This window comes from Peromyscus maniculatus, chromosome 8, assembly GCF_049852395.1.
Source record: "Peromyscus maniculatus bairdii isolate BWxNUB_F1_BW_parent chromosome 8, HU_Pman_BW_mat_3.1, whole genome shotgun sequence".
In the NCBI taxonomy this organism is placed as follows: domain Eukaryota; kingdom Metazoa; phylum Chordata; class Mammalia; order Rodentia; family Cricetidae; genus Peromyscus; species Peromyscus maniculatus.
Window position 1 is genome coordinate 69,542,740 of NC_134859.1, and position 27,610 is coordinate 69,570,349.

General features: G+C 42.1%; 1 long non-coding RNA gene and 1 pseudogene across 2 annotated transcripts; both read right to left on the minus strand.

The window, feature by feature from the left end:
* Positions 1-877: 877 nt before the first annotated feature.
* LOC121831588 (schlafen family member 2-like) lies at positions 878-6,726 on the minus strand (annotated as a pseudogene). Its single transcript, XR_013041808.1, has 3 exons — positions 5,264-6,726; positions 3,592-3,708; positions 878-2,731 (listed from the first exon to the last, which is right to left on the minus strand). The product of XR_013041808.1 is annotated as a schlafen family member 2-like (transcript).
* Positions 6,727-8,395: 1,669 nt separating this feature from the next.
* Positions 8,396-19,645, minus strand: LOC143266966 (uncharacterized). The gene is made up of 3 exons (XR_013041809.1): positions 18,818-19,645; positions 15,970-16,050; positions 8,396-8,538 (listed from the first exon to the last, which is right to left on the minus strand). It is a non-coding gene; the product is annotated as an uncharacterized LOC143266966 (long non-coding RNA).
* Between the last annotated feature and the right edge of the window lie 7,965 nt (positions 19,646-27,610).

The following is a 27,610-nucleotide window of genomic DNA, read 5'->3' on the forward strand; positions in this document are numbered from 1 at the left end:
CTAAGGCAGCAGAAATAGATGTAATACACCTTACACAGTTAATATAATATTCTGCAGCATAAACACATATAACACATCTTTACCTAGTTAAAGAATATTCTAGGTAATATCTTTACCTAGTTAAGAATATTCCACAGCAAAATGTGTCTGCGAATAGTACACTTGAGTTTTAATAGTCCCGGTGATATTTAACTTTTGTACTTTGGTTTGAGATGTGACTTCTGTCTTCTTTCCATGTGGAGAATGACTCAGGGGTGCTGGTTTAGAACAGGGTCTGATAAGGAGGGTCCTGGACAGGAGTTACTGGGAGAGAATGAGGACCTGAGACTGCTCAGCAGTGCATAGAACAGGGCAGGGCTGCAGCTTCTAACTGGGCAGAAAGGAAACTGCTCCCTTCTGGATGCTTTAGCTCCAGATAACTTTGGTTGTGGTTTTGCTTTAGTATTTTAGAGTCAGGGTGAGGCAGACAGGGTCTTGATGTGTACCCCAGGCTGGCCTGCAGTTCACTGAGTATGTTCTGCATGCCTCAAGCTCACAATGGCCACACCACATCAGGCTCCAAAGGCCAACACCATAATAGGTTCCTTGCAGCCTTTTGGGTGGAGATGAAGATCTCTGGCAGGGCTTTAGGGAAAGTGGGCTCATATCTGGAGCAGCCCTCCTGTGTAGAAATTGGCAGTAACTCAACACGAATTCCCCTCCCATGAAGCAGAATGGTCATCAAGGTGGGAACACACACCTTCCTGGATGTTTTCTGCAGAGTTACATCACATTAACACCATGATTAAGCTTTCAGTTTAAACTTGAGTGATCACACCCGTCTGGCTTCCTTGCCAGAAAAATGAAGATCTAAGAAAAAAATAGATGACAAATGAAGTAAATTTGAACAAAAAATTGTATTGATTAAGAAACAGATGAAACAGAAAACATGGCTTAGGATGACTGGCATCTATGAGGCCCTCAGCCGAAAGCCCGTGATGTAGGAATTCTCGCGATGGTCAACCGTCCCGTCTTTTGATGAGCTTCATCAAAAGTTACAACAGGTTACCACTACATATCTAATCACCTCTAGGATCCAAATGTTGAGAAACTTTATCCTTCACAAAGGAAGATGTACAAGGAGAACATCACTTCCTTTATGAAGGAAACATCACCATTTCAAATTATTGCGTAATACATGAGTATAAACTCAATGCTGTAAATACTTTTACAGGTATTAATCTAAAGCACAAACAATACTACAATTCAAATATAAAACATACACACATCGAACCATAAAAGAACAATATCCACCGCGTAAAACCATGTGAACAAGATTTCAAAAAGGAACAATGTTACAAATAGAAACTAGGGCACATGCTTTAGCTCCGTAGAGAGTACTTTTATGATCTAATTCCTGACACCTGTTGAGATTCTAAAGTCTTTAATCAACAGAAACATTGTTTTTGTTTAAGACAGAATGAACAATTTTATTCCTGTTCTATGTGTCTTTGACCTTTTTGGAAACTTGCCGTATTTAATATATGCTGCTGTAAGCAGTCTCCATTTATTTTGCCCATAATATGAGCCTTGCCTTTGTGATTTGGACATGTGGAAAGTCATTCCTGGGGTTGGCACATAAAAATCACAGATTTAACAGCAATAACACATACCTGAGCAGCAACACTATGACAAAATGTTGCCTTATACTGCCTTCTTCATCATTTTCTTCACTAACATCTCTAGGAAGAGTGTCTTCCATGATTAAAGGCATCATGCATTTCCTTGGCAAGAAGGATGACTACCCAGATTGGACACGTTTTTATCCTTTCGTTATTTACTTATTTATTTATTTTGAGGCATGGCCTCTCTTCAGAGCCCTGGTATGTAAGATGACCAGCTTTTCTCCAAGTGCTGGAATTAAAGGCATGGCCCACATCCCCGGCTCAGGGACACATTTTTAAAGCGCGTTTTACTGTTGCCTTCTCTAGTGGCCAATCCCTTTCCTAGAATTTGTTCACTACCTTGTGAAGTTTTTCTAAGAAGCATTTTCCACATTTTTATAGAATCATAGAACATTATCCGCTACGTAACGAGAAATATCATTGTATCATAGTCCATTTTTCATGTCAAGCAGTCTCAAACATGATTTAGGACATTCCTTGAAAAGTAAAGTATCTGATTTCACGTATTTAAAATTTCAGTGGTAAACTGATCAGTACAGTTTTACCTTGGTACGCTGCCCCTAAGCCTTGAGCAAGAGCCTTCACTAGGTCCCTTGCTGTCATGGTTGTCAAATAATAGTTTCTGGGGTAACTTATTATCGAACTAGAATCATATAGAGACACTGCCCTATGACCCAAGTATGTTATCTTTATCGCAAAACCTATGTTCCCGGTGTAACCACCAAGATTTACCAGCATCTGCTTTAAAGTTAGCGCAGTTTGTTTACAATAGTTCTTTAACTTAGCACCTAGATCTGTCAGAACAGTGCTGTCGCCTTCCAACTCCTCATCTCCCCGGATAAAGCTGTGCAGGGTCAGGAGACTGTCCTGAGAAATATGAAGCACATCCAAGATGACTTCTTGCTTCTCTGGCAAGTCAATACCCAAAGCCCAGCTCTTAGAGACGACCAGTGTTCCTTGACGAAGTGAGCCCACCTCTGTATGAAGTAACTCCTCATATCTTTCATGTTCTGAGAAGAATTCCATGAAGAGGGCTTCTGGAGAGCATGTCACTTTTCTAGACACCACTAGAAAAATAAAGAAATATACAAATTAAAAAGGAAAATGCCAGAAATGTACTTTGTGAGCCATCACCAAGCAGCTAGTAAGTCCCATACTGCCTCACAACCCAGAAGGTGAACACACAGATACCAAACAATAATCCAAGAACTGGAGGGCGGCAGGTGCAAGGGAGACTGAGAAATTCAGGCTCTGCCTTGGAAGGGGCTACACACACACACCCCTGCCTTTTCCATAACATGGTGGATCAGAAGCTTGCTGTGGGCAAGTCCATGAATGAGAAGAGTCAGGAGAGCAAGGGACAGACCTAATGTTGAAGACGGGAAAAGTCAGACATCGGGAAACACCAAAGAGGTGATGAGACTGGGGAAAGCATGGAGAAAAAGGAAGGCTCCACAGAGCAAAGGAGGGAGCAGAGCACATTCCTGGAGCTCCAGGGATGGGGAGAGGATGCCTCAGAGGAGACCACAAGGCAGGCCAGGCTTCCCTGGTAAGCATAGACTGGCAATTACAGCCAGAGTGTAAACCCATGGTTCTTGAAAATCTTGTATCCAGTACAGGAATTTGAAGGGACACTGTCGCCTTCTATTTGGAAGGTTAGCATTGGAGAGAAAGTCCGTTTTGTCTGTCCTCCTGTGTCAGAATGTTATATGTAAACTGGTGCTATCTCGCTGTTATGCACAGGCATGTGCTGGAATAATGGTGTGGGCTGGCTTCTGTTTGAGACAAAGTTAATTTAGGGACCTGTAAACGAGCATCAATCCCAGTGCAGGAACCATGGAGATAGATTTCAACACTGAGCCCTGTTCAAGCAAGGAGGCTTGAACATAGTCATAACAACCAACACAGGGAGCCAGAGTGAAATTACCTGAGAGGTGATCACTCTGTTGCTGAATCCCTGGAATGTCATCAGCACACCAGCTCCAGGGACAGAGGGGTGGGATGCTTGTCTGAAGGGTCCATTTATCTTTACGCCTGGAAAAACCTGAGAAGAGAAATAGTAACTTTAAATTTTGCCCAGGCCATACTGTTCACGAACTGGTGCAATGTGTAATAAAAGTCTCAGTTGAACTGTGTTTTCCTAAGAGAAAATGGGGTTAGATATTCAGGTTAGATTTTGAGGTCCAATACAATTTCCAAATTAAGCTTTGATGGTACTGAATTGCTCTACACGGCACTTACAGAAAACCTAACAGCAAAAACTGCACTAATAGTAATTGAATGTACTAATAACTAAATAGTCTGTTTAACTTTGTGCTTTTTAAAATTGAGACAGGGTTTCACATAGACCATGCTCTTCACATACCCACTATGTGGACCTTGGGCCACAAGTGCACCACCATGCCCAGTTTTATGATTTTACAAAAGAGAGGCAATTGAAGCCAGAGCTTCTTGGATGCTAGGCAAGCGTCCATCACCTGAGAAATATCTGCAGATTTGTTTGCTTTTAAAAGCAGTTAAATCCAGAAGGAATGAAGGTTGGTTAAAAAAAAAAAGTGAGTTTGTAAAGAGATGTGGAAGATCACATTTTTGGACTGTATAAGTTTCTGATGCTCATTTCAACTGAGGTGTTCCTATTCTAAAGGAGATAAAATGCCAGCATTTTTCTCTCTGAGAAAAATTTAGGGTTCTATTTTGTATATGAATGTGAGAGGAGGCAGGAGGTTTTAATTAAGAATGGGGAATTGGAATAGAGAGGTAAAGAAGGACAAAGGAGCTGATCAGACGGTGGAGTTTCTGAAATGAACACAGGTTACCACAGGCTCCAAAGCAATGGAGACAATACATGGTGGGCTAGCCCATTAAAATGCCCCAAGAAAGGAATGTTCTGTTTTCCTAGCTTCATTTTCTAATGTATTTGTCACTGTATGGAAGATTGTTGACAGAGAAATTTGACCATGAGAAATGAGATCAGTGCTGTGGGTACCTGGGATGGGCTACAGAAGCCTTTGCAGTAGGAGAGCTTTGGACAAGCAAGCTAGACATAGTCTGGAAAGAGGATAGGCAACTCTGGGTGGATGCACAGAAGTTCAGAATGCAGATAGGACAGTGTCCATGAAAGGATCTGCCGATCTGCTCTCTGATGGACATGGGCATGCCAGTGAGGCTAGGGCTGGGGACCACTTCCACTGTTCCTTGCAAAAAGTTGGGCTGCATTTTGCCCATTGCCTGCAACTAGGCAAGGGTCCCATCTTAACCTCCTGTGGGAGGTGGGAAGACCCTTGAAGGGAATAATGAGGCCTGGCCCCTTCCTCTTTCTACTTCAGTGCTGGCCACTGGAGAAGCAGGCTGTATTACACTTGGTCATTGAGAAGGAAATAGCTCATAGTGTCAATGGAAACAGCTAACATACTTTCCATAGAGAATCTGCTAAGTGGATAGAAGAAAAAAACAGAAAGATTTGAACTCTGGATTGTATCTAGCAGAGATCAGTAAAATAGCTCTAGAAACATGAGGAGTTTTGATGTTGCCCAAATCCCAGAAAACATTCCAACACCCTGAGCCAAATGTAAAATGATTGTTAATCCCCCTTCCTCAACCTGGTGGGGTGTCCATCTGGAGCTTGACCCATTCCTCTGTGGTAAACCTCTTCACACAGCTGTCTTCCACGTGCCAGGAATCAGGCTCTGCAGCGAACACAGCACAGCAGAATCTCTCCACTCTCAGTGCACAGACATAGGAACACACAGCTCCAGGTCTGTGGACTGGGATGAATTTGCATGTGTACTTTATCTTCTCCTACTCCTCACAGAAGTGAGTGACAGGCAGCTGTTGGATGCACTTCTCTATTTCGCTCTTTAGATGATCAAGATCACTGCTCTCTGCTTCAAAACCAGTGATTTGCTGGTTGTCCCCATCTAAGCCAATGTACAAATATCCCCCGTCAGTGTTTGCAAATGCAGACACAGTTTTAGGAAGAATCTCTATAATCTTATCTTTAGGGGACATTTTAACTTCAGCAAGTTTGGATTTAGTGAAACAGAATGTCTCCTTGTAAGTCAACTCTTCCTTGTTAAAAAATGTGGCAAGAATTTCATCAGAGTCCAATTTCCCAGGCAAGCTTTGTCTTAAACATGATTTCAGTTCAGGATTCTTTATGATTTTGAGGAACTGCACTGTATCAGGCATTTTCAGTTCAACTGAGAATGAAAAGCTTCTCACATAAAAATTAGTTTTCAAGGTGAGGACACAATGACCAAAGATATCCCCGTCCCATGGTTTCACAAAAATTAAAGTCGTCTTTCTTCTGCATGTAGTGTAGGTATTTATGAGGAAATGCAAGAATATCACCAAAAGAATTTTCCAAATCCAGCCCTATTCCATCTCTGGTCAAGCTGTAATTGGAATTCTTAAGGTGAGCCTTGACTACACCCCCTCCAGCATTCAGCAGAGTACACACAGCCTGTGACATATTTTGGGCTTCTCTTCTTCTTGGTTGAGCATCTTTCATTAACTTCCTATTCTTCTCTCCAAGTGTGATTTCTCCTACAGATAGAACCACTTCTGCATAGTCCATTTCTTGATCTACGCTGATGCTCATTTTCCAATCACTCCGTGTCCCAGATGATATTCTTTCCTGTAAAACAGACAGAGCCATTACAGTAGGACCTAACCAGTGAGAACCAGCTCTGCTTTACAAGACACACAGCACAATCATCTGAGCTTCTCTGCATGAAAGTGTAAAGGTCAGATGTGATGGTTTGTTAGTTATTTTTGGACCCATTTTGAACAGAACACAATAACTTGTGAACTTGTCAATTTCGTTATGATGACTTCATATAATTTTTTTCTAATTGTCTGCAATTAAGAAACTTCATTATGCTGGGCAATGGTGCTGCATGGCTTTAATCTCAGAATTTGGAAGGCATAGGCAGGTGGATCACTGTGAGTTTGAAACCAGCCTGGTCTACAAAGTGAGTTCCAGGACATCCAGGGATGTTACACAGAGATACCCTATAATGAAAAAACAAACAAATAAAAGAAAGAAAGGGACAGAAAGAGAGAGAGAAGGAAATTTCATTGGGCCTATTCTTCACCCACAGCCCTGTTTATTAATGGAACTTTAAAGGTCTGCCATCTTATTTATTTTATTACATTGTGTGTATGAGTGTCTTGCCTGCATGGATGCATATGCACCATCGGTGTGCCTGGTGCTCATAGAAGTCGGAGAAGGGTGTGGGATCCCTGAGACTGGATTTATTAATGGTTGTGAACCCTCTATGAGTTCTGGGAATCAGATCCATGTCCTCTTCAAGAGAAACAAGTGCTTGTAGGCACTGAGCCAACTCTCCGGCACCTACACAAGGACATTTAACATAAGAGAATACTCCACTGAATATGTTCTCCTGACTGACCTTTCTTTGATGTCCCCATCTCAGCTGTCTACTGTGTCCCCTTATACAATTTCACCTCCAAGTTCATCTTATACACACATGTGGTTTTATGGATGTATAATCTATACACTTTTGGAACCACAACTGAGAGGAAATGTCTGAGATTTGTCTTTTTGGGACTGGCTTGACTCACTGAGTGTGAACATATCCCATGATATCCATTCCCTACAGTGGTTGGGGTGCATTCTCCAGGAGGCACAGCACAGCCCCTTTCTCCTGTAATATAGGTGTCCCCCACTCTAAATCTCCCTCCTGGTGTGACTTTTATGTTCTAGTGTCTTGATTTTCTCTTCTCATTTTCTCGGGACATTATTTTCTAATCGTGTGAAGTCTTGTTTGTGCCATTGTTCAGGAGTTGCTCTGTTCCCATCCCAGGACCCTCTGTGCTCCTGACTTTCCTTCTGGGCTGCTTCCTAGTTTCTTCCCACTAGGACACAGCAATTAATTCCCATATATGAGTCTTTCAAACATCCTGGCTTAGCATGCAGTCTACTCCGGAGAATGTTCCTTGGACACTTGAGTTGACCAGAGGGCTCTGTGAACATTTCACTATATATATTCAAGGAAAACATCCACATTAATAAAAAAATAAAAAGAATAAATGAACCAGTCATTGTGACAAGAGTGATCAGGGCTTCTGGGGCTTCTGCTCTTTCAGCACTCCAACTGTGGAATCTGAAATTTATCTCTAGTCCATTTTTAGTTGGGTTGTATCTTCAGTATGAGAACAAATTTCATTCTTCTCTGTGTAGAGATCATTTGTCAGTTTCAGGTTTTAGGGTCAGGTCTCTAAGAAGGTGTGAGATACTCTAAGGGCTCCGGAGATCTACACAAACCCCTCTTCCCCTGCCTCACCAGCCAGACTTAGACCGATCATAATTTGACGGTTCACGGAGCTATCAAGATCAAACTTCATCTTTGTGGCCCTAAGGGCTAATCCCAGGTCTGAGGAACTTTGTTATTGACGAAGCATAAGTCAGCATTCCTAACCTCTCCAAATCCTCCAAACAGAGGAAAGCATTTGCTCTCACCAGACTCCTGCAGCATCTAGTTCCTCAGCAGCCTATACTTTGGGAGAAGAGGCTGTGGAGATGCCAAGGAGCCAAAGATACTAGGAGGGCCAGAAACTATCCAGGTTTACCTGAGAGGGTGGGTTGAACCATTAACTCTGATTCATCCCAGAGCATTAAATAGGACCTGCTGTTGGGGCAGACAGAACCTGCTGTTGGGGTAGGTACAGAAGAGAAAGAAAATGGGTCTGCAGGATGCTGGTACCAACCTGGCTCACACTCCCTTGTCCTGGAATGTGAGCTTCTTGCAGTCCCTTGTGCCCAAGAGAGTGAACCTCAGGTTGTACAGCCTCTTCCAGAGCAGGAACGTTGCAAGGATGAGAGTTCCTTCAGCACTGAATGTGTCGTTTCCTGGAGGAATATTTAACCTCTTTGAGTTATGGTTGTGTGTGAGGGGCCTGTTGTGTTGTTGTTTTGTTTTTGTTCATTTCTTTCTTTCTTTTTATGGAAGAGATAAAGTGCTTTTGTTTTTCTTTTCTCTCTCTTTCCAGGGCTGAGTTCTGGCCTCCAGCTTTCTTCCCACCTCAGCCACCCAAACACCCATGATTATGGACACACCCATCTCTCTGTTGTCATTTATGGTCAGAATTCAATCTGCTAACATTTGAGCTAAGGTTCTGAATCAATGATGTTCTTCAGAGCATCATTGTTGATGTTGGTGTCAGTTTACAACAGAGTCACGAAATGAGTGGGAAGCGCTGGGCCACATCTCACTGACAAAGCTCTGCCCTGACATGTCAACTGTTCTTCATAAAACTGCTGTGCAGCACACACATTAAATTACAACTAAAGGAATGACCATTTCACTGACATGATGAGCTTTAGTTCCACCATGGCAGAGTTCATCATGGTCTGCCATCTGGCAGAAATTGAAGTAGAAATTTCAGTATCTTATTTGATATTGCCATCCCATATCATTTACAAATAGTTTGGAAAATAATGATTACCAGCTTTTGTAAAAACCCTGAAAAATTGCACCTTTGTAAATGAGTGTTTTGCCTCATGTACGTAAATGTACCACACATCGGTCTGGTGCCCACAAAGTTCTGAGGAGGGATCCCCTGGAACTGTAGTTAGGAATGTTGCTGAGCCTCCATGCTGAGAACTAAACCTAGGTCCTATGCAAGAGCAACAAGTGCTCTAAACATCTTCACCATCCCCAGTTCCTGTGAACTGCTACTTAATTTCATATTCATATTAATGTACCAGTTCTTAGTAATATCAGGACAGCTGAGGTGAACAATGGCTTCTGAATGGTTAGGGTAACATACATGAGGGTCAGACATCATTCTGACTGAGGCTTGAGAATACTAATCACATCTACAGATTATTTATACTTTACTTTTATTACTTTTCTTTATGCTTTTTGAGACAGGGTCTTGCTATGTAGCTTTGTGTGGCCTGGAACCCACTATGTTGAGCAGACTGGCCTGGAACTCACAGACATCCACCTGCCTGTGCATTCCAACTGTTGGCCATAAGGACATGTGCCTCCACTTCTGGTGACAACTACTGATTTTTATTACGCACATAGGTTCTCTCATAAATTCCCTCAATTCCACACATAGACGTAGTTCAGGCGTATAAAGATCTATTAGAATGGAAGGTGGGAATCATGAGAAGATAAGCAAAATCTAATTAAGTTACAGAAGGGAAAAATAGAATCCTGAAGAAAAATCTTACAGAAACCAGTTTGTCTCTAGGAATCCAATACAGATGAAAACAGGAGGGTGTACCTGAATGTGTGAGTCCTTATACAAGGAGGTGCTGCCCAGAAGGGAGCGGTTTCCTTTCTGCCCAGTCAGAAGCTGCGGCCCCACCCTCTTCTATGCACAGTCTCAGGTCCTCATTCGTTCCCAGGACTTCCTGTCTAGCCCCTCCTTAGGCCCTGACCTAAGCCAGCACCCCTGGTTCACTCTCCACAAGGAAAGGGGACAGAAGTCACATCTCACACCAAAGTGCAAAAGGAAAATGCCCTTGGGATTATTAAAACTCAAGGGTGCTACTCCTGCATGCACATTTTGTTGTGGAATATTAGTTTGACTAGGCAAAGATGTGTTATATGTATCTATGATGTGGAATATTACTTTAACTGAGTAAAGCTGTGTTACATTTGTTTATTCTGTATATGTTTAATTATAAAGGTGTGTTGCTGTTTCTCTTTGCCTGCCTAATACACCTGATTGATCTAATAAAAAGCTGAATGGCCAATAGTTAAGTAGGAGAGTGATATGGCAAACATAGAGAATAAGAATAACCACTCCCCCCCCACACACACACACTGTTTGGTTGAGAACAGGGGGCCTCAGATCTGTATTGGGGGTGGAGACCCCTTCATCTATTTGTGGTCAACTAACACTGTTTCCTTGGGAAATTTGTTTGCCTTTCCGTAGGAATGTCCTATATGAATGTGTGAATGTGTGAGAAGTGTGGCCACAGTATGCATGGTTTATGCCTGCACTTGTGTGTGATTTGTGACCCTGTGGACAGCCTTTGGGGCTGGATCACCAAGAGAAGGGACAGAGCGGGCCCTTTTGGTTGAACTGGAGCAGACTAAGATACTCTTCCTTTGCTTTCGTGCTCGCTGACCAGGAGCACAGGCAGCAGCAAGCAGGGGAGCACACAGCTGTGGTGTGGCCAGTCAGGTGGGCGTGGCAGCCATGGCCCCCTCCTTTGAGGGGGAGCAGTATGGAGCACTAGGGGCCTGGAGTAGCTGGGAGCACTTGACCCAGACATGCTGTGGGACTTGGAGCTGATAGAGAACTGCCCCAATGAGGTCACAGCTCTGGAGTGGCACGGGGAGGGCACAGAGTCCCTCCCCGGCTGCCGTTCTCATGCACTTGAGAATCTGGGGTTAACAACCATCCTCTGTCCCCATGCTTTGTGCTGTCCCCTTCCTCTCCCATGCTGATGGATGGGGCTCCCAAGGCCTTCCCTGGGGCTGCCACGAAATCTGTCTGAGGTTTGGCACCAAGGGCATTATGGAATGTCACTGCTTTGGTTGCTAAGCTATGGTAGCTATGTTATAATGCTGTAGCCAGGGCTGCCTTGATCGTTCAGATCCAGTAGATTCTGCATGCCAGTACAGAGTTGATGCAAATTTAGAGTTATTCTTGCTATGGTATATGCATTTATTTCCACTCTTGTTTAAAATATTGTAGCTTTACAATATATTCTAGACTACTGAGGGAAATCACAATAAAGATTTTGGTAAGAGTTTTTGTGTTTGAAAAAGGAAGAGAAAAATTTGTCTGAAGTAAATGTCTGAGGAGTCAAAGGCACAGACTGAGGGTACATGGAAGGTTGTAGAAGGTCAGGGGGGATGTGATGTGAACTATGTTGTGGTTTCTTTTATGGAAGATTGTAGAAGATCAGAGGGGATATGAACTATGTTTGTTGTGGTTTCTTTTTAACATTTTTTTGGTTTTTTTGTTTTGTTTTGTTTTGTTTTTTTGGTTTTTGTTGTTTTTCGATACAGGGTTTCTCTTGTGTAGCTTTGGGTCTTTCCTGGAACTGGCTTTGTAGACCAGGCTGGCCTCGAACTCACAGAGATCCTCCTGGCTCTGCCTCCCGAGTACTGGGATTAAAGGCATGCACCACCACCGCCTGGCTCTGTTGTGGTTTCTTATACCTACAAATACTGAATTTAAATGTTAATTATGGTTGGTTTTAATTTCAAAATTAGCTGATGATTCTGTAAACTGTTTATGATTAACAAATGGATATATATGTATATATATATGTATATATGGACATGTATGTGACTTGGATTTAACGATGTGTGTGAATGTAAGCTAGCTTTAAATGTACGTATGTATATGTAACTTGGATCCAACCGTGCATATGTGTGTAAGAAACTATTGTTTACAAAAACGTGTTTTAAACAGCAACCACGTGGTTTTCCTAAATTTGGGCTGGTGACCTCATCATGATGTAGGCAACCATGTGGCTGGCAGCCATCTTTTACTAAAGTTACAAAGATCTATTCAGATTAACAAAAAGCAAACTTAGAGATTTACACCTAAGTACTTATGTCTTTGCCAAATGTTCAACAGCAAGCTTCTAGAGAATTTAAATAGATGGCGACATGTGTTTAATAAATAAGGTATTTGATAAATATTAAAGCTTCACCCCAATGCATTTATACACAAGAATGCACCTTGCTTTGGCAGCTAAACTTTGTAATCTAAGTGTCACCCAGGTGATAGTCACCAGAAGCTGGGATATTCTTTTCTTGTGATATAACAAGACAATGATCTAGGCAAAGGCCTTGGAGAAGCCTCTGACTCCATGAGTCTCAACCCTTTGGGGGTTGAAAAACCTTTTTACAGAGGTAGCCTAGTACCACCTGTATGTCAGATGTTTATAATGAGATTCAACAATGGCAAAACTGCAGTTATGAAATAGCATTAAGAAAGTTAAGAACCAGTGACTTGGAGAATGCTTGTCCTTACTCAAGGTCTATTCAGGCTTAAGAATGTATGCCTAGCCTCCTTGTCTTTGCTAAATTTGTTAAGCTTAAGCTTTTTGGATAAACTGAGTCATATAAATGTTTTATATTGATATTTTGTTTTGGTTTCTTTACTGAACCCATATATGATACTAGAAGAGCTTTAATTTAAACTCATTATTTGTAAGGCTACTTATTGTAGACTGTTGGAGAACATAAGTAAATAGTCAGTCATCTTATAAATGATCAAGTTTTTTTAATTGTAGTCATGCTAAGTACTGATGTAATTAATTACAGGGAAAAGCTTTACTCAGTCCTTTGCATATGTTTTCAGGATTGAGCTTAAAACAAGTAACTAGAAACAAAGTTTGTCTATTCATACATATTTGGACAGCCCTCATACTTCAAAGATCTGAAGAATATGGCATTTAAAAGGTTGATTTAAAAGCTTATTATATCAGACAGACTTCCAGATCCTAGCAGTGACCCAAGGTCTCCAAAGAAGATTACGAATGGGGTACCACAACCTCTCCACCTGGATTGTGGCAATGCTGACAACAGGGTAAGGTGCCCCAATGCAATGCCTGCCACTAGGATCTGGCCCAGACTGTGGACATGCAGCAGAATACTGGAAATTGATTGTACCTTTTCCTGCATAAAGTAAGATCAGTTTTCCCTGGGTGCCTCTTCTACATTAAAAAAAATCTGCCTTATGGGCCTGATGGCCAAAGAAGATTGATGCTGTTCTAATACTTGTGCCTGCGATGCTATGGAGACCTGGATATGGACTGGTACCTTTCATTTATAGAATCAGAAGCTGCTTGGTCTGCACTCAGATATAATTTATCCTTCTTAGATCTCTGAGTACTGACAGCTAGGCTAGCTATAAATTTGTCAGCTTGGCAGCATCAGACAACCAGATCCTTCTACAAAACTATAGCCAGCTTTTTAGCTCATTTTTAAGAAAATGTCTTAAGATATATAAAGATCTGAGGATATAAAAGCTTATAAGCTTTGAGGATCTCAGAAAATGATTTAAGATATAAATGCAAGTTGTAAAGAGATAAATAAATGATTTACATTATGAGAAATGTTTCAAATTGCTCTCCCCTTCAATGATGTAACATTTCAGAGCTTAACATTTAATAGAGTTCTGATAAGCTGGTAGAACAATGACTACTTACTGTTCAGTCACAAGCTCAACATTTTAGATGGATTTTGGTTGTCATCTAAATATAAACTTAAAAGTGCTTCTCATTCAGCCAAAAAAAAATCTCTGTTCAATTTATACCTGGCTCTCTGGATAGAAGGAAAATGCACATATTTTTAACCCATTCTGTAGTTCTTGCTAGGACTCAAATGTAGGCGTCCACTTCTGCTGTTTTATAGATGCCCATCACCTGCTTTGTCTATGATGTGGATTTTGATACAGCTTGGTAATACTAAGGTATCTAAAACTTGTATATCATTTTATAAAACAGCCTAGGCCTCAGAGAATTAAAAGAGTCATAAGTCCTGGATCCACTTCACAGGGGTTGGAAGGACTCCAGATAAGTACAGCTTAAATTTACCCCACTTATCCATTCCTAAGGATTGTATTTTTTTCTTTCTCCTAGTCTTGGGACTCCTGCTCTAACCAGTTACTAAGAATATGGGCCTAAGGGTTCCAAATAAGTTCATAAATTTTAACTTCTGTTCCTAGTTTAAATTTGTCTCAACAGGTTTCCACTTGGCTGGCAGACACCTCCATGCTTCAGTTGCTGACCACATTGCTCCAGATGATTATGAGTTCTGGATTTGCTAAATCCAACCAATGTGATTGTTCCCTGTCTCTACAGCTGGGTCAGATGGCCACATGCTGCTGACAAATGCCCCATTGTCCAGCCTATGACCAGCCTTTGAACCTTTTGGGGGGCCCTGACAACAATGCCCCAGTGCCAGCTCAAAGGAGTCCCAGGAGAGATTACATTATTCCATGTTCCCTGTCCAGAATAAGGCTGAAATGCTGGGTCAAAAGGAAACTCCCTGGCATAGGGGCAAGATAGTCAACTATAAAACTCATTGACATACCAGGAAAACACATTTAGAGTTGTCAACAGATGAATTTATTAACTGAAATGGTTCTGCAATAAGATAAGACATTTGAACTTCTCTGTGCAGATCCAAAGAGGTATTATATAAGTTCACCATCTGGTTGTACTCAAAGATTAGAACTACAGGGCCTTAAGAATCACAATAGATAGTGATGATGCTACCCTACAAAAATCTGTTAGCTGATGGTTCTTAGGTCCCAATACCCTTGAACCTCTGGACAGGTAGGACTCATGGTTGAGTCCTGTATTGAAACTTGTGAAAAAGGGAAATGAAGGCAATATAAAGGTTTAGACTTGACTTTACATACTCTGTCTTAGGGAAGGGTCACCATCTTAGATCACCTGGTGACCAGGGCTTCTACTTAGTTGCAGGAAGAACCACAGGAATGTGCCATGACAACTGAAAAAGATAACCTAGAAGCAGCAAATTAAGAAACAGGGCAGTAAAAAATCTTAATAAGATCCAGATACTCCTGCAGACATCCTGTTGGAGGTTTATAGCCCTTGAAGATATTCAGATAATCCTGTCAGTAGGTGTGGTTCCCTGCCAAAAGTCTAGCCCAATAGTTTCAAATGTGGTTTAGTGCTGAAAGTCTAGACCAATAGTTTTGAAAAATCACCTTGCCCCATTCTCTTCTACCCAATCCCAGAGACTGCCAAGGCATGTAATTCCTGGCTTGTAGTTTCTTCCATTAAAAACCCTCTAACCCCTGAGCCTGGGGCCACTGCATTTCCCTTCATCTGTCAGGCAGTGGACCAAGTACAAACCCAACAATATAAAGACCCTTCTGTGTTTGCATCAGAAACCAGGTCCTTGGTGGTCTCTAGTGGTTTTGGGGGCACAGGTACAACATTTTCTGTGGAACAAAAGAAAACAACCCAAGCCTAGACCACTCTTTCTCTCCTGGGTTGGAAATTTGCATTTCTCATGGGAAAGCAAAGTTGTCATCTTCTAAATTACAACCTTCCCTAGGGGATGACTTATTGTCTGGCTCTAGAGTATGCAGTTCCTCCCCTTTCAGGAGCCAGGTTTTCTTACCAGACAACATGGTCATTGTTCTAAGAGGATACAGAACCCTCAAGGGACTCTGGAGATTCACACAAGCTTGCAGTACATACCCTTCCATGACCTCTCTCTTCCTGCCTCACTAGCCAGTCACAGACCAAGCATAAAGAACTCCCTCCCAGCAACTTTAAGTACCCCCTCCATCTCAAAGAGAGGAAGGTATTTGCTCTTACCACAGCTTCAGTGACTCCCAAGTTCTCAGCAGCCTGTGCTTTGATAGAAGAGGCTCTGAAGATTCCAAGGAGCCAAGATTCCTACAAGGAAAGCAGGCTGGCTTTACCTGAGAAGGATGGTTGTGCTGGCACACCCCCCCCCCACACACACACACCCAGGGTCAGTAAGTAGAGAGGACCTGACATTAGGTGGGGACAGAAAGAGACAGACAATGGGGTCCAGTATGCTGAAATAGACCTGGCTCACTTTCTCTGGGTCCTGGGGGTGGGGCACACACTAAGGAGTTTTAAGCCTCCTAACATTTTTTCTTTGTGCCCCTTTTTATACTAAATGCATCAATGCATGTTTTTCTAGTTCTTTGCCTCTATCTGCAACATCAGAAAACCACAAGGTTTTTTATTTCTTTATTTTTAGTTCAGTTGTTTTTTGTTTTGTTTTGTTTTGTTTTGTTTTTTTATGGTGGGACATGATTTAGTTCATACATATTTTACAAACATTGTGTTTTCTTGTGACATTTTCCTAAATTCAAATGGCATGTTTGGTCATACTCATCCTCTTCAAACACTCTCACTTCCAGGGCCCACAGAGACCTCAGAATTGAATGCACAGAGACCTAACTGCTGATCTTACTGAGCACTTTGTGGGGTGCATTGTTTAGTTTGAGGAGCTCCACCCAAGCCCCACTCTTGGCTCAACTCCCTGCTGGTGGAAGTGCAGCCTAGACTCTCATTACAGGTACAGTTTGGGGGCTGCCGGTGTAAGAAAATGAAGGAGTGTGCTCCAAGTCATTGCTATGGTAGAATTGCAAACATTCATCAATATAGCAAGTCTTTCTCTGTCCCAACAGCCAGCTCTCAAATAATGACCTGGAGACGACTTCTTCTTCTTCTTCTTCTTCTTCTTCTTCTTCTTCTTCTTCTTCTTCTTCTTCTTCTTCTTCTTCTTCTTCTTCTTCTTCTTTCTTCTTCTTCTTCTTCTTCCTCTTCTTCTTCTTCTTCTTCTTCTTCTTCTTCTTCTTCTTCTTCTTCTTCTTCTCTTTCTTCTTCTTCCTCTTCTTCTTCTTCTTAGACTTCTTATTAATAATGAAAGCTTGACCTTAGCTTAGGCTTGTTTCTAATTAGCTCTTATAACTTATACTAACCCATTTCTATTCATTCATGTGCTGCCACATGGCTTGGGGCTTTTCATCTCATCCTGCATGTCCTGCTTCCTCTGTTTCAGGAAGGTGACTCCCTCTTTCTTCTTCCCAGAGCTCTTTCTGTCTGGAATTCCTACCTATACTTCCTGCCTAACTATTAGCCTTTTATTACTAGCATTTTATTAAACCAATCACAGTGATACATTTTTACACAGTGTAATCAAATACCACACAACATAACAACTCCTTGCTTGCTGAATTATTTGTAATTATCTATGAATCTGTTTCCCATCTCAAAGAGTATTTGAGCAACCAACTTGCCCAGGGAATTATAAAAAAAAATCCACAGTGTTTGGATATTGAAAGAGGAGAAGGTTCTAGAAGCCCTGATTTATTCAAGAGTTGGACACTGGGTGATACAAGTCTAAGGCTTGAGAAGGACACAGCTCTATTCTGTCTCTGTGAGATAATGCAGAAGAACCACTAAATCTCTTCCAGAGCAACTTGGGAAAACATTTGGATGAACACTAGACTGCATTCATCTGTTTCTTTTGTGGTGAGACAGGGTCTCATTCAGGCCTGGCTGTCCTTGGACTGGCTGTGTTACCAGCAAAGACATGGGACTGCTGATCCTTCTGTCACCCAACCCCACCAAGTGTTGGGATCATAAGCCTGTGCGTGTGCCTCTAGGTCTGGCTGGTTTTATTTCAGGTTTTTTTAAATCATTGTTGCTTTGTAGTTAGTTAATGTTCACAATAAAGGGATACTTCTGCTGTTTTCACACATGTATAACTTTGTACCTTGCCCCATTACCCTCCCTTATGTCTGTGCCCTCCCCGACTAGTCTCCTAATTAACATCCTTCTTCCCTCACATCCTACATGCCAATCTACATTTCATACATGAGAAATCTGTGAGTTCCTTTTCCCCTTCTGTATTCCTCACACCCGTCTTCCCCATTCCTCATGTATATGAGTGTGTGTGTGTGTGTGTGTGTGTGTTTTGTGTGATCTGAGTCTCTCTGTGTGTTTGTACATTTCATGTTAAGCACAAATTCTACCACTGTAATTTATAGCTCCATCTTTCAAGTAATTTTTACTTTGCTTCCACACACAGTTAAATTTAATGTCTACACATGTCAGTCTTGATTTGCTACTTTTTAATTATTTCATTTCCCCAAATCTTAACTTCCTCATTTTTCAATGGACTCTGCTAAGAATATATCAAAAACATTCTGCTCAGGGTAAGGATGGAGATCAGAGGTAGAAGACTTACCTAGTACATATAAAATTTAGTGACATTTCAAAACACACAGAGAGAGAGAGAGAGAGAGAGAGAGAGAGAGAGAGAGAGAGAGAGAGAGAGAGACTGACACAGACTGAGAGATCTGGTTCTTTCCTGTGACTTTCATGAATTTGGTTGTAGGTGTGAACCACAGCCTCCCCTGGATCAGTCTCTGTTTTCTTCTTGACCCTTTTGTAATGTCACAGTGGGGGAAATTACTCATCTTTCATCTTGTTCTAGATCAGCAGAGCTTAGATTTGTAACCACTGAGAACATTCTCTCTGATATCCAGTGACCAGTGAGAGAAAGTGCTGTAACATGAATTCTAAAAGGTCTTACTAATAAAAAAAAAAAAAAACCCAGAGCCACACATTAGTGTAAAAAGTGAAAGATCAGAGAGGCAAAGAACAAGCCACTAGTTCTTACCGTCACGAAATCCTCCGCCGAAAGAGAGTGAGCTTCTTGCTCCACCCTGCCTTATAACTTCCTCTTTCCGTCCAGCTCTATCACTTCCTGTCTCTCTGTACAGACCTCCAGGCCTCTCTGGTTAACTAGTGGCTAGCTCCTCCTTCTGAGTTTCAGGAAAGCTCTATTTGTTAGAGTACAAATAAAATAGCACCACAAAGTGCTGACTTGTGGAGTGGCCAAATGGCTTCAAGACATAGTGACAAGCAGTTCTCTCCTAGTCTCAATGCCAGGTCTAGAGAATGTGTCTTCAGGAGCCATCTGTTGCTCAAGTTTCTTTAGTTCTTATAATAAAAACCTGGGATTAAAGGTGTATGTCACCACAGCCTGTCTCTGTTTCTCTCCTAGACTGAATCAATCTCATGTAATCCATGGTGGCTTTGAACTCACAGAGATCCAGACTGATCTCTGCCTCACAAGTGCTAGGATTAAAGGCATGCGCCACCACACCATAGCCCAGCCTCTATGTTTAACCTAGTGGTTTATTCTGTTCTCTGATCTTCAGGCAAATTTTATTAGGGTACACAATATATCACCACAGCCATCCCAATCCATATGGGCTTTGTCACCATCACTTTCATTATCTAGATATATGTGTGTTAATCTCTAGTGCTCATGCTTTCTTCCCCCAGGTACCACAAGCCAGTGAGTCTGCAACTCTTGGAGAGATTTCACATTCCCTTAGAACAGTGGTTCTCAAGCTATGGTTCAGGACCCCTTTGGGGCTTCAGAGGACCCTTTCAAAGGAGTTGCCTAAGACCATATGAAAACACAGATATTTACATTATAATTCATAGCAGTAGCAAAACTGCACTTATAGCAATAAATATCATTTTATGGATGGAGTCACTACAACATGAGGAACTGTATTAAAGTTTCACAGGGTTAGAAAGGTTGAAAACCACTGCATTAGAAGATTATGTCTTTATACACATTATGCTGATAACTGGTAACAATCATCTTTAGTCTCAGTGTGTCTCTGTTTCCCCTTCATGCCTCTGTTTAAAAAACTCAAGTTCACAGCAATTCTCCTGCCTCATGTTTTAGAGTGCTGGGATTCAAGCATGAGCCAGCATACAGTGCACAGCCTCAGCTTTCATTCACTAATTCTGGAAGAGAACTTCCTGAATCTTGTCAGGGCTGCATGGTCCTCAGCTTGTCCATTCTCTGGGTGCTTCTCACATCTGGTTAAGCATTAAGAGCTGGTTTTGTGGGTTGGAGAGATGGCTCAGCCGAGAGGAGGGCTGTGTCCTCTTCCAGAGTGCCTGGGTTCAATTCCTAGCACCCACATGGCAACTCACTTCTGTCTGTAACTCCAGTTCCAGGTGACCTGACACCCTCACACAGACGTATAAGCAGACAAAACACCAGTGCACATGAAAGAAAACTAAGTAAATATTGAAATTTTATTTTAAAAAACCTAGTTTTATTGTTTTTTTTTGTGTGTGTGTTTCTTTCTTCCCTTATTTATTTGTTTTTTTTTTCTCTCTTTCTTTTTTAAGGAAGGGTTTTTCTGTACAGCCCTGACTGTCCTAGAATTCATCACATAGATCAACCTGGCCTCAAACTCAAAGAGATCTGCCTCCCTGCCAAATGCTAGGATTAATGGCAAGAGGCAAAGAGATCATTTTTAATCCATAATAAAACTTACTGACACCCTCACACAGAAATTCATGCAGCCAAAACACCAATAAATATAAAATAAAACTAAATAAATCATTGGAATTTTTATTTTAAAAAAAGAACTAGTTTTGTTGTTTGGTGGGTTTTTTGTTGTTCTTTCTTAATCTGTACAAAAAAATGGTTTTGAGATACAATTAAAACAAATTTATCTGTGAAGAATCGGGCTTTTAAAGTAGAAAGATTTGAGGAGCACTGGGGGTCAGAAAGAACCCTAAGTCCTCACATATGTTCAGAAATCATTCTACTGAGCCACACCCCAAGCCACTGGAGGGACTATTTACAAACTCTAAAGGAAGGCCTTAGTGTCACCAGTGGGGAGGAAGATTGAAAGAGAAAATATTCATAAAGAAAGTGAACACCTCTTCCATGAGTAGGTTCAGTGCCTGAATTTCCTTCAGCCTCGTGACGACAACTGGAAGTGAGTAGCAAAAGCTCTCTGTTCAGTGCTCTGCACACATGTGATGTCTATGGGACAGTTGGATGATCTTGCTGCAGCCTCTGACAGTAGGAGTCATGTGTGTCAGGGGAGAAGCCTGGGAACTGCTCTTTTACAAAGCAGCCAGAAGATTCTGACAGGTAGCTGAGGCTGGGAACCAACCTGCTTCTTGGCAGCTCTGACCCAGCTCCCATGATACGCCACACATTTGTCCTGCGTTACAAATAGATTGTTAATCTGTTCTGGAGTACTTCTCTCCATCTCTAAAGATGGAAAACAAAAGGCATAAGAGAATGGAGAGCAGTGTGTCTGTGGGGGGAGCAGCAGGTCACTGTGACCAGTGGCAGAGACTCACAGTGACGCCACAGCATTAAGAGCGACACGGGTAACTGGAGGTCCAGAGGGAACTTCAGCTGGGCTCCAGCTGCCGCTCTCAGGATCATGAGGCTACTAGAAAGCTTAAGTAGACGGTCGAGGAGATGGACTGACTGATTCTCTGGGTGGCTCCAGCAGTTTTGTCCCCTCTTCTTAGCTTTGCTTTCTTTCCTTTACCTTTCCTATTTCCATACTGAAAAACACTTCTTGAACAACTCAGAATTATTGGACATATAGGGTTAACCCCCACCCATCCTGGTGTGTTGGCTCTCTCCTTCAGTCTCAGCAGTCGGGGAGGCTAGGGTAAGGTGATTGTTACACATTGAAGGCCATTCTGGGTACATCATGAGTTTAAGGTTAGCCTGACCTACATAGTGAGTCATTGTCTAAAAACATTTTAAAATCTCCCCTCCCAGCTCTGTGAAATGCCATTTCTGGACATTACAGGGTTGCTGTACTCATGAATTCACAGCAGCTGTGAGCATCTGCCCAAGACTTGCTCAAGATCAGGCCATTCAATACTCCAGTGTGGTTGGGAAGGGAGTCATGAGGCTCCATCTTAGAGAAGCTATTGGCAACTGATGGCCTCTGGAGAGGTGTTGTCTTCATTAGGGTTACTATTGTTGTGTTGAAACACCATGACCAAAGCAAATTAGGGAGGAACGGGATCATTTGACTTACACTTGTACATTGTAATCCATAATTGAAGGAATATTGGACAGGAACTCAAACAGGGCAGGAACCTAGAGGCAGGAGCTGATGTGGTCATCAAGGAGTGGTGCTTACTGGCTTGTTCCCCATGGCTTGCTCAGGCTGCTTTCTTATAGAACCTACGACCACCAGCCCAGGGATAGTCCCACTCACAATGGGCTGGCCTTCCCTCATCAATCATGATTTAAGAATATGTGCTATATGATAACTTATAGCCTGATCTTATGGAGATATTTTCTAATTGAGGTTCCCCTTTCTCAGATGACTAGCTGGTGTCAGATTGACATGAAACTGTGGTGATATTGTATCCCCTAATATATTATGTACCCTAATAAACTTATCTGGGGTCAGAGGACAGAACAGCCACTAGATAGCCATAGAGGCCAGAAAAATGGTGGTACACACACCTTTAATCCTATCACTTGGGAGGCAGAGATCCATATCTCCTGGGTTCAAGGCTACCCTGGAAACAACCAGGTATGGTAACACATACCTTTAATTCCAGGAAGTGATGGCAGAAAGCAGAAAAGTATATAAGGTATGAGGACCAGAAACTAGAAGCGTTTTAGGTCTTTTAAGCTTTTAGGCTTTTAGCAGCATTTCAGCTGAGATCCATTTGGATGAGGACTCAGAGGCTTCCAGTTTGAGGAAACAGGATGACTGAGAAGTTGGCAAGGTAAGGTTAGCTGTGGCTTGTTCTGCTTTTCTGATCTTTCAGAATCCATCCCAATTTCTGCCTCCTTTTTTTTATTTAATAAGACCATTTATAAATTTGTCTACATCTGGCACCCAACGTTGTGGCACAAATTCACAAAAAAGCTGCTTGCCTGTGGCCTTTCAGTTCCCAGGTAAGGCCCAACCTGCACATGGCCAGTTGTGGTGGCACACACCAGTAGGATTTGCTGAAAGAGACAGAGGCAGGAGGATCCTGAGTTCAAGGCAAGCCTGAGGGGCTTGCTGAGGAGATGCTGCAAGCTGGGGCTGGGCCAGGCCATAAATGGTAGCAGCGGGACCATGGAGGTGGCAGCTGCTGCTCCAAGGTGCCTGCTGTTTCTCACTGTGTTGGTGGCTGTGGTGATGCTGCTACTGGGGACTACGTGTTTACCGCTGCTTGTTCAGAGAGCAATTGCCAGGACCATCGTGTTACAAGAAAGGATTGTCAAAGGTTAGTTTGGAGAAGTTTGGTGAGGCAAGTGGTAGGGAAAAGAAGTTGCTGTGAAGATATTCTCTTCTAGGGAAGAACGTTCGTGCTTCCAAGAGGCAGACATTTATCAGACTGTGGTTGCTCCAAACCACAGAGTAGACACGCACAACACACAAATTCTGCTGTGAACCATGACAATGCCTAACAGTCTTGGTTAGCTAAACAAAGGATATTAGATTCAGGGTACTTGTTCAAAAAAAAGGAAAAGAAAAAACAGGATATAGATAAGTGGTAGATTATTGAACCTACTCTTAAAAAGAGATATAGAAGTAATAGAATAAATGGGTAGATTATTGAATCTACTCTAAAAAGAAAACAGGGAACATATAAAAATGATAAAAGGTAGATTATTCAATGTACTCTGAAAAGAAAAAAAGAGAGAATATGGATATGATATGATAAAAAAGGTAGATTATTGAATCTACTTTAAAAAGGAACAACTTGTTTTAAATATTTTACATTGGATTGGATTTTTGTATATTATATACAAATTTTCGACTCACCAAAATAGGGTAAATAATGAATTTTTTGTTTAAATCAGTAAATATTACTGGACTGGCCATTGTTAATATATATAATGGAGTTTTTTGTCTGAATCTGTCAAATGTTAATGAACTAGACATTGTTAATGTAATTCTTGATGGTATAGTGTATATGCTTATTGGATATACTTTTTCTTATATTAGTTATGAGCTTCTTTTATTATTCTAGACAAAAAAAGGGAAATGTAGTGATGTTATGTATATATATTGTGCAACCTAATAAACATTTCTGGGGTCAGAAAACAGAACAGTGATTAGATATCCATAGATATCAGAAAATGGTGGCACACACACCTTTAATCCTATCACTTGGGAGGCAGAGTACCATCAGAATCTCTGTGAGTTCAAGGCCACACTGGAAACAGCCAGGCATGATGACATACACCTTTAATCCGGGGAACTGATGGCAGGAAGCAGAAAAGTATATAAGGTATGAGGACCAGGAGCTAGAGGTTTTTTAGGCTTTTAAGCTTCTAGGCTTTTAACAACATTTCAGCTGTGATCCATTCGGATGAGGACTCCGAGGCTTCAGTCTGAGGAAACAGGATCGACTGAGAAGTTGGCAAGGTGAGGTTACTGTGCCTTTTTCTGCTTCTCTGATCTTTCAGAATCCATCCCAATTTCTGCCTCCTTGTTTTTTATTTAATAAGACCGTTTGGAAATTCATCTACACAAAACTATCCAGCACAAGGTAACCATTTTTGTTCAGAAATGTGGCTTCTGGTAGCTTGCCCATGCTTAAGGAGGCAGCACTTATTGGTCTCAGTGGATTATGTTTTAAAGACATGTCATGAAGTTGGGAAGGGTACATTTCAGGGGAATTTGGAATTTGATATGATCAAGATACATTGTTCATATGTATGAAATTGTCAAGAAAGATAAAAATTATTTTTGAAAGTACTAGAATAATAACAAGAGAAATCTTCCCCTCTCTCCATCTACTTGCCTTGGTCCATTCCCTAAAGGATAATAAAATTTTACTAATTTGCAAATGAGTGTACTCATGGAAAAAAAACTGTGTGGTGATTACTGGAAAAACAAAAAACCTACCACAGGATGCATCTGCACTATTCCTGTGTCAAAGCCTGAAGGAATCCAACAGATGACAGGGATACCGGCACATCCATGTCACCTGGAGAATTGTTCACAATAGACCAGATGTGGAAATAGGACCGTTGCCCATCAACAGAGGAAGAGATAAAGAAACTTTAACATACGTTCACAATGAGGGTTTACTTAACCACAGAGAAAATGAAATGATGCTGTCTTTCCCATGAGAGGTGCTGTAACTTGAGATCATTGTGTTGATTGAAATAAGATAGTCCTGGAATGAGAAAAATGGATGATTTTCTCTCATGAAGAATACAGATTTATTTGGAAGGAAGAACAGGACCAAAGGAAAAGGAGGGAGAGAGAATAAGAGAAGGAGAAAAAAAGGATGTGGGAAAGGAGAACATGAAGGAAGGGGCAAAGAGAGAAACAAGCAAGAGAGGGAATATAAATAAGAAAGCCTGTTTCTGCAGAATGCTCTCCCTGAGATCCCTGCAGAAGCATGTTTCTTTGCTACAAGGAGGACACCTTGCACATGGGGGTTTTCTTCTCCTGTTTCCAGGAGAAGAAAGAAATAGATTGTCTCTCTCGAATCTCCAGATTTTTTCAGATGCCTGGAATCAAATAAAACAGCATGTGTTGGGGTGGCATAGGCTACCACTGTCATGTAACCTTTGGTCAACCAGGGATCTGCTTACAGACCTCCTGGATTCTGTACCTGGCAACTGCCACTCTCCATGAAAGACACAATTATCATCCATGCCATCTTCTCAAAGTGACCTGTGAGGGAAATGAGGGGAGATGAATGCTTCTCTCTTGTGTTGCTCTGTGGTCTAGTCCCCTGGAATGTTGAAGCCCTCCCTTGCCCTGGGTTTTAGGATCTTCATGAAATGAAGTGCTAACCCACCACACTCTTCCTTTCCCACAGGTCTGACTGAGTTCAGGCTGCAAGAAACCAGCATTGCCAGGCCCTCCTTGCTCAAAGGCAGCAAGGACCTGCTGTGCCTAGGCTGTGACCTGGGAGATGCTTTGTCTGCCATGTGGGAGACTGCAGAGTGGGAAAGGGCTGTGGAACATCATCCAAGTGGGCAGCAGGTGGAATGTGCCTACGATTATAACTTGGCCAAAGTGCATCTGGATATGGAGACAAATAAAACAACTGTGGATTGTCTTGCTGGAGCTTGGTAGAACAAGAATGGTTTCCCTTTATGGTTCTCTATTTTTTAATCTTCCTGTAGTGAGTTCCTACAACCTTTTTGATGACAATTGTGTTTTAGAATTTCTTAGTGTAGATAATGCATTTCTTGAATCTCTGCTGGGTAAGTCACTTGATTAAACAGTAGGTTTTAGAGAAAAGGTTTTAGTATCTATGAGGAATCAATTTGGTTGATATAACATACTATAAGTATATTCCTTCTCAACATAAATCAGGCAATTATGTGGGAGCTCCTAGAGGTTCTCTAGTGAAAGCTTACTCAGGGTCAGAGAATCTGAGCTTGTTTACACAGCAGGGCTGCATAATGAGATGATTTTGCCAGGGGCATGTTTATCAGGTGTTTGGAAGGATCTACACTTGGATGTATGATGTGTTTTGATCTTGCAAGGGGGTGGTCTTTTCCCTCTCCCCTTGGCACATTATAAAAAGCCCTTTTGGGGTCTTGACACAGGGCCCTTCCAAAGCTATCCTGTGTCTCTGTCTTTCTTATTGTCTCTTTCTATCTATCATTTCCTCATTCCTCTCCCCCCCACCTAAGAACCCTTCAAAGGTGTGAGCAGGTTGGGGCTGGACTCCAGAAGACTCCCCCATATGGCACCTGAACCTGGAACTTAGGTAAGGAGGATAAAGAGAAGGAAAACGGAGAGTTAACTGGGCATACTCAGAATTAATTAAGTTGAGGCAGTGATATTCTATTTTTTAGGAATGAAATTGTAAATATAAACCAGAGTAGTTTAAGTTAGGCTGAAGCAAGTATCTCTCTCTGTCTCTGTTTCTCTCTTTCTCACTCTCACAGTTTATATACCAAGTTAGGTTTAAAGTTGTAAAAAAAAAAAAAGTGTTGGTGAAGGTTGAGAAATACAGGCTTTAGGTATAGGGACATGGTGAAGGTTTAACTTAGAGTAGACATTCCCGAGTGCCCAACCTGGGATGCAGAGAGCAGTGTCCAGGACTGAGCAGCCACTGGGGGTTTAGAAGTCCAAGAACAAGCAGCTGCTTTAGAAGCCCCCACTGCAAGCAGCAGCCACCAAAGTAGCAGCAGCAAGAGCAGTGGTTGTACCAAGCCAGACATTGGCAGCTGATACTCATGGTGTATCCTGGAGGTGCAGGTGGCAGATGACGAGAGCCAGCACAAGCAGTGAGATTCTGCATGTTTTCTGCTGTGAGGTGCTGTAGTGAGGAGAAAGCAATCAGAATGCTTGTAAGAGCTGGACTGCCATGGCTTGAGGCTGTGCTCAACCTTAACAGGCAGAGCAGAGATGCAAAAGGCAGACAGTGGCAGTGCCTTGGAGAATGCAGCAGAGACTTTGGACCCCAGCAACCAGAGCAGGTCTGTCACCTGGAGCCAGAGTCCCTGGCAGCCAGAGTCAATTGAAGGATGCCCGGGAGAGCATGGGGTTGGGGGGGTCAGGGGAGCAGCAACTTGAGCCATGCAGTGCAAGGCATGAGAGAGCCCTCAGGACCTCAGGACACAGGGGTCCTGGGCAGACAGATGATGACAGGAGGCAAAGACGGACCAGCACTGAGTCCCCCAGGG